Raw genomic sequence first — 7725 nt, forward strand, 5'->3', positions numbered from 1 at the left:
ACCCTTTCTGCTTGAAAAAGAAATGAAAAAGACACATTTCTAGACACAGGAGGGCGCCCTTAGGCAATACATTCCTTTAGATTAAATAAAACACCAAAGGTTAAGAAAAAGTTTTTAACTAGATAAGTGAGGACCGGGGACTGGCCATGCGTTCTTAATGATTTTGAAGTAGATTAGGTGCCGTTCACCTTACTAAACATTTAATGATGTAAATTTATAATCAGATATATTATTTTTAAACAGTTTATCACCATTAATTTATGGGTACTGTCATTTATTTAGTTTTATTTAGTTCTGATATTTGTGTGTTGAATACGCCACATGTTTGCTCTGTGGCTGAGAGAGGAAAGTATTTTAATCTGTGCTGTACATTACACAGAGAGCATATTTGACAATAAAAGCTGACTTGACTTTATGATTTATTTTTGACAAACAAAAGTACTCTTATTCAAAACTTACAAGAACACCTGAAAAACTTCAACCTTCAAAACGCACACTAAAAATACTTGCTGCGCCACAACCTGACACATGAACCCACATATACCCTACCAAATAACTGTGCTTTCAAACTCTATTCCTTTTCTCCCCTCTCTCTCATCCCATTCCCTCTCTCCCTTCATCTATCTCCCCCCTATGTCTCTCCCTCTCTCTATCTTTCATCTTCAAGCTTTTTTCCCAATTACATATCTTTTAATAATTTCATTGTGGAATATCTCTCCATGTGCGGTCTTCAAGGTCTGGCGATGCTTGACTACGACACTTAACGCAGTCATCTTTCCTTGGAACTTTCTTTAATGCTACAAATTTTGAAAGGTGTCGATCAATTGCTGCTCTTTCCTTTGGAGTCCGGGTCTCTTCCTTTTTTTAGTTTCCAATTCTGGAGGGGAAAAAAAGAGGGTTATTAGTGGTTTAGTTGAATATAAACAGATCTGAACACTGCCTTGACTGATAACAGGACCAGAATAAAAACTATCAAAAATGCATTGATTCAAAACATGTTTTAGGCATCTAGTTTAAAGCAACTTTGTTGACTTAAAAACACCTCAGCAGCAATTTCCCTCAAGGCATGATTCATGAGTGTTATGCTCTTTACATTATTTAATATTTTTCAATATCCTTAAAATTAATGTGGGGTTTTTTGCCTAGTCTCCGCCTTTAATGTCTTGTTTATCTATGTGGGCCCCCCAATTGGGTGGCAACCACTAAAGGGTGTACTCTGACTACAGCCCAATGACGGCTAGGATAGGCTCCAGCATGCCCCAAACTTTTGTTTTCTATTTCTGAAGCCTTCTATTGTGAAGAACATACAGAAAAAACAGTCTTTGCAAGTACAGTGATCCCTCGTTTATCGGGGTTAATGGGGACCGAAACCACCCGCGATAAACGAAAATCCGCTAAGTAGCAAAACCCCCCCACCCTCCATATAGGTATATGAACATGTGTATGAGTATAAATATTTATAAGGCCAAATGTACTGGTATACATGCATGTTTGTAGTAATTAACAGTACTTAATGCTATATACTAATATATTTAAACATGTATAAGTTAGGTTAGGTTAGTGTATAAATAACGAAATACAGTAAACACAGTCCTGTATATGTTGCTCTATGTGACTCGCTGTTGTTTTGATTATTTTCACTGCCTCTTGAGGACCTTTTGCAGCATTTTCACTTTTTTTTAATGAATATGTTTGAAAAAATCCATGACACACAGAGGCCGCGATAAATGGTAATCCAGCGGCACTGTTGACATTCATGTTTCGAAGCTACAATCAAAGCCTGAACCACTGTGCCGATTTCAGAGCAACATATGTGGTGAATATTATCTAATACGGTATGCATTACCAGTTTTCCTTGTTTGCAGTGAAATGCATTATTTTACAATCCATTCAAATGTCAGATACCAAATATGTAACTTCTGGTTGCTGATGGTGTATTGCAGGAGTGACCAACTCATTTTTGGCACAGGCCACATTGTAGTCATGGTTTCCCTTGGAGGGCCATTATGAATTTTGGGAGACCATATACATATTTAATCACCTCCACATTACATACACCACTCATAACATATTGATGGATAACTACTTTTAAAATCAGAAGTAAAACATAATGATTGTTCTTGTGGACTTCATATGACATTTTGAGATTTTGGTTCAGACTTTAGCAAGCCTCATGGAATTCGACATGCTTTATTTGCTTTTGCAGGCCACATAAAATGATGTGGCAGGCCAAATCCGGCCCCTGGGCCTTGACTTTGACACCTGTGGTGTAGTGGTATACTCGCATGACTTGTGTGGGATCAGTTCCTGCTCAGTGATGGTGTGAATGTGAATATTTCTGGCTGCAAACATGATTTCGTTGTTGAGAGGTTCGACTGTATCTCTCTTTGGTCAGATTTTTTTTTAATTGGATTCAATTACAATCAGTGTGTTACTGTAACCAAATTATATCATAACCCTGTAAGAGAAATTGCTATACAATAGAAATTGAAGACAATTTTACAACTGAGTAGACCACTTCAACGACTCGTCTTTACATCTGCAAGTCACAGTGACTTGTGCTGTTTGAGTTTCTTAAATTGTTATACGGATCTATCCAACAGAAATTCATCTTACCAACTTCACTATGTTCTTTTCGAACTGCTGTCTTCTTCTTCCCAAGAGATCTGTGTCCAGTCTTTTTGTCCTCTTCATCTAAGAAAGTTGGCATGTTAGTATCATGGTAATGAAACTTTGAGTTGTGTTGACGATGCACTGACTCACCGCTGTCTTCAACATCATCATCGTCATGTGTAAGTGTTGCAATCCTCTTTCGTTTGGTGGCGCTCCCTGATGTTGATGGTTGTTCTTGGCCATGTGTGAAAGATGCGTCATTGACTGTAAATAATAATAATAATATACTTTGGGTGAATATACTTTGATGATACACATTTGTAATTCCTGATATATTGGAATGTACAAAAAACAATCAGGACTTGGAGCGGGGGTGTCAAACATACGGCCGGCGGGCCGTTACCGTCCGACAAGCAGGTTTGATCAGGCCCGCAGGATCATTTAAAAGTGAAAAAAATGCAGAAAAGACATGGAACGAAAATTTTGAATAACATGCAATTCATGGAGTATCCGCTAGGGGACACACCGTTTTGATCAGAGTAGAAAGACACATTGTTTTGAGAAGAAGACAACAGCAGTCTAAGTCTGTCACTGAGACGGACGGACCCAAAACAGCAGATGCTATCAAGGACATTTTAATTCATTATTCTTTACACATTTAATGGCACTCTCTTTAGTTTGTAAGGTATAGGCAGGGATTAAATTTATAATTTATATGCACAAGGCTTAAAAATTCCTTTCTTCACAAATCTCCTTTAATCTAAAAGCGCATCACTGTATTTTTCAACACCAATTACTTGTTTAGTGCCCTTGTACAATCAGTTGCGATGCATATATGTGAATGATAAAAGTCAATCGTACATTTGTCTAAGGAAATCTAAGGTGCTTCATGAAATGTTTTGTAAAAAGATATGTTCATTAAATTTCTACATTTCCGAATGTTCTTGTGCTTCTTTATAGCAGAGTACGGTATAATTTTAATGGCTCGGCCCACTTAACATCTACCGAGGCCAATGTGGCCTGAGTTTGACAGAGTGAAATGAGTTTGACACCCCTGACTTAGAGTAAGAAAAAAAATCGTACTAATGCCAGGTCTGTAACATGTCACTTGTGCCAATGTTAGAGACTCACCCAATCCATGTCTTCCCAACATTGTCTTTTTTTTCTTGACAGTCTTCTTAACTGTCTTATGGCACACCCCTCCATCTATAAAATAATGTTTTGATAGAATCAAAGTTCTTTCCACATGCATCTCAGAAATATGCCAATAATACAGCAAAAGAGGATTCAAGTCGGACAAAAAAACATTACCGCCATATTCACTGCCAGAAACATCACTCATGTCGTCATCAGCGTCATCAGCATAATTTCTTTCTTTAATTGACTGCATCTTCTGTGGCCTTTTGTAGGTGCCTTGGAGCAAGATGATGTACTCAAATGAAATTCCTTACATCTCAGAAACATAGCAATGGTGCAGTGACAGATGGTCCAAGTCAAACTGAAAGCATTACCTGTGTTTTCAGTGTCCAAGTTGGTACTGTTACCGCCTCCATCATCTTCATCATCAGATCTCGTTGCTACAGCTGAATGTGGCACTTCTCATTCTGTGAAAGATGACATTTACACCATGTAAATATGGATGGAAGACATTCACTCTTGCTCCGAGAATGAAAGGGTTTTCTCATTTATGCAAATGGTCTGGACACAGAGAAAATGAGAGCTGTCAAGGTGAAGGAATTACTAAACATCCATCCATTTTCCAATCCGCTTTATCTTCACAAGAGTCGCAGGGCATGCTGGAGCCTATCCCAGCTGTCTTTGGGAGGTCAGCGGGGGACACCCTGAACAAGTTGCCAGCCAATCGCAGGGCACACAGAAACGAACAACCATCCGCACTCACACTCACACCTAGGGACAATTTAGAGTGTTCAACCAGCCATGCATGTTATGGGAATGTGGGAGGAAACCGAAGTACTTGGAGTAAGCCCACGCAGGTATGTGGTGGGAAAAATAAGCAAACGCCACATAGGAAGACTAGGACCGGAATTGAACCCTGCACCTTTGCACTGTGAGGTCGACAGGCTAACCAGCTTTAATCAGTAGTAGTTTAACGGTATTAGAACGGTATCGATCGCATGTTATCACTAACTCCCTGTTTGATTAAAAGTTCTGTCTTTGATCATTGTTCGTTACTTTTAATCCACAGGACAGATGTGTGTCAGAACAGCACACGTGTGAGGATAGTGAGAGGCAGCTGCCTGTCAAGTTGCTGCAACATCCCCCCAAATAACTCGACATACATATGTGCGTGCTTTTGTTTGCTTATTGTTATCATTGAAAAAAAGGTTCTGGTTAAAGGTGCCAGAGGCAGAGGCAACTGGGATCAATTGGTGTCTAACTAAAAATTGTTGTAACTTAGAAGTAGGTCATTTGGTCAACATTAGGGCTAACGTTTGAATGTGATTAATTTGAAATGATTCAAGGTTTCTATATTAATTCCAAGCATGAAGTCTAGAGCATATATTGGCATCCCTCTTCCTGCTATGACTACTAATGTTATTTTTATTACATACCATCTTGAGCTTCCTGTCGTCTCCCTGGATCTGGTCTTCTCTTTTTGCCACTTTTCAGACCTTTGGTTGAGGTGGCTGCATGTGCTCTTCCTTTTGAAATATTCACAGTCAGAAATCAGAAAACATAATTTTACACTAAAATATGAAGGTAAAAGAAAATATGCCGATAAAGACATGCACACTGTCGTGGAAACAAAGACAGAGGGAGAAAAGAATAAATGGAAGGGGATGACTTTAAAAATATATTAATTTACATACCAGTGATAACAGAGTCCAGGGTTTGCAGACTCTTTCCCTTCAGCGACTCTGTCCCACGTTCCATCGCAAACAGTAGTTTGGCAATCTTGGCCACTTGGAAAGTTTTATCGGTCTGCCGATAAAACTCACAATGGACTCTAATGTCGTGTCCCATAAAACGAGCAACTTGCTCGAGTTCCTGATTGTTCAGGTCGAGAAGCTGACATAAGGTAGCAACATGCTTCCTTAATTTTGTTGACCTCAACAGTTCTGGGTTTTTGGCCTTGCTCTCTTGTGCGTATTTTCTGAGGCACGTGTCACATCCACAAAGATTGGTGGTAGTTCCTTTTTTGGCCATCATTTAACTTCTCTGTTCCTTTCGATTTCATACCTTTTTGTTTTGATTTACATTTTGCCTTGAGGGCCTTAGCTTCATGCAAATCAATGTGGTCCTTTTCTGATCCACTGCTGTTGGACGACCGGGACCCCCTCCCTTCACTGAATGCTGGTTTGTGGTCATCTCCACTTTGGGCGGATGACACAGACTCCTCTGATGATGATGATGGTGTTGACCTTGTGGAGAAGGCTCCGGAATGAGTCTCAGCACCAGGCCTCTCTTTGAGAAGAGGTGTATGTTGCCCTGATGGTTGGGCTTTACGCATTTGAGCCTACACATCAGGGCAGAAGAGGGAAAAACAGGGAAAATTGTTAATTTTGTAGACAACTGAGATGGTGAAAAAGAGTTTTATGCTAGATCTCGGCAATTCTGTACAAAGTTTATCTGTCTTTGCCAATGTTTTCAACACTTGTCTTCCAACTTGCATTCATGAAAATACGACAATGTTTTGTCGTCACACATTTTCACAGGATGGAAAGTAGACCAGATGGAACTAAAACCTCCATTAATAAAACAAAGTATGAGTTAATCAGCATGCATTTTCTAGTCTCATGGAAAAGAGACAAATAATATAATTTATTAAATTAAAAACTGGGCAAAAATCGATGGACATTTTAGTTGACAGGCAGAAAAAAAGAGTAAAATGAATATGATTATGTAAATTAACTCAAAATACGATAGTAATAAATAAAATGGTACAGAGTAGTATTTGAACCTGTGATGATAAAACTCATGTTGGATACACGCTTCGGATGCTCTGTGAAATTAAGCAACTGGCATTTAAAAACACAGTAAAGCAGCTCGCGTTGGCCTGCAATCCGCCTCATTCATTCGGTATTTAATTTAAAAAATACATTTTTCTCGAGAAAAAATGGTTTCTGGCTAGACTAAACATGTCTAGTTTAATATAATACAGCGAGCCAGAGCACTGGTTCATTTGTCTACTTATTTCAATTCGGTATGAGTACAGAAACTAACAATTTCTGTCTCATTTTTGCCGAAATATAAACCACATAAATTCAACGCGACGCGGCCTTGCCGTAACCGCCTGAGCGCAAGCCATGTGCGTTGTTCCTAAATTGCTGTGTTCGTAGTTTGCCATTGTTTCTTCGTGTAGAAAAAAAAACTACATAAAGCAGCTTTAAATTAAAACCAATTGACGGCCTAGAGTTTACAGTACGCCGCGAGTAACAAGTCCTTCAGTGCTCAGTACGCAGATTGTTACGACGACACTCGTATTCGCGGGTACCCGTCTCTCGACAAAGAAAGGATGATTACTTACCTGAGCATTCTCATTCTGACGGTGGTGCTCCCGGTTAGGGGCGAGTCTTCTCCGTGTTTTCTCCATGTCGTTAAAAAGCCAAATGGTGTTGGTTGTCCCGGTATAGAAATATAAATGGCTGGAGTGCGCCGAAAAGTATCGCGCGAAGACAACGCTCCTCCAGCCTTTGAAGCCAACCGCTTCTTAATTGATGCGAGGGGGAGAGTGGGGGGGATGGGCAGAGTGGGGGGGATGGGCAGAGCAGCAACTTCGGAGCGAAAACTCTACTTAAACATGATTAACCCTTTCATGGTCTTCTCACTTTAACGTTTCATATAACATAATCAGAAATTCACACAAATTCTTAAACTACATAAAGTATTGTAACAACAGTCTTCTCCGTGTTTTCTCCATGTTGTCAAAAAGCCAAATGGTGTTGGTTGTCCCGGTATAGAAATATAAATGGCTTGAGTGCGCCGAAAAGTATCGTGTGAAGACAACGCTCCTCCAGCCTTTGAAGCCAACCGCTCTTAATTGATGCGAGGGGGAAAGCGGGGGATGGGCAGAGCAGCAACTTCGGAGCGAAAATTCTACTTAAACACGATTAACCCTTTCATGGTCTTCTCACTTTAACGTTTCATATA

The 7725-nt window shown here is 39.7% G+C and overlaps 2 long non-coding RNA genes across 3 annotated transcripts; both read right to left on the minus strand.

Annotated features, from left to right (window-relative positions):
* Window positions 1-350: 350 nt before the first annotated feature.
* Window positions 351-2783, minus strand: LOC127601631 (uncharacterized). Its single transcript, XR_007962600.1, has 3 exons — window positions 2764-2783; window positions 2617-2694; window positions 351-877 (listed from the first exon to the last, which is right to left on the minus strand). It is a non-coding gene; the product is annotated as an uncharacterized LOC127601631 (long non-coding RNA).
* A 138-nt stretch (window positions 2784-2921) lies between these two features.
* LOC127601630 (uncharacterized) lies at window positions 2922-7083 on the minus strand. Of its 2 annotated transcripts, XR_007962599.1 has the most exons (5): window positions 5445-7083; window positions 5187-5276; window positions 4125-4217; window positions 3925-4026; window positions 2922-3819 (listed from the first exon to the last, which is right to left on the minus strand). It is a non-coding gene; the product is annotated as an uncharacterized LOC127601630 (long non-coding RNA). The 2 variants fall into 2 exon arrangements; XR_007962598.1 differs by having other exon boundaries at window positions 2922-4026.
* Between the last annotated feature and the right edge of the window lie 642 nt (window positions 7084-7725).

Source organism: Hippocampus zosterae, chromosome 6, assembly GCF_025434085.1.
Source record: "Hippocampus zosterae strain Florida chromosome 6, ASM2543408v3, whole genome shotgun sequence".
In the NCBI taxonomy this organism is placed as follows: Eukaryota; Metazoa; Chordata; class Actinopteri; order Syngnathiformes; family Syngnathidae; genus Hippocampus; species Hippocampus zosterae.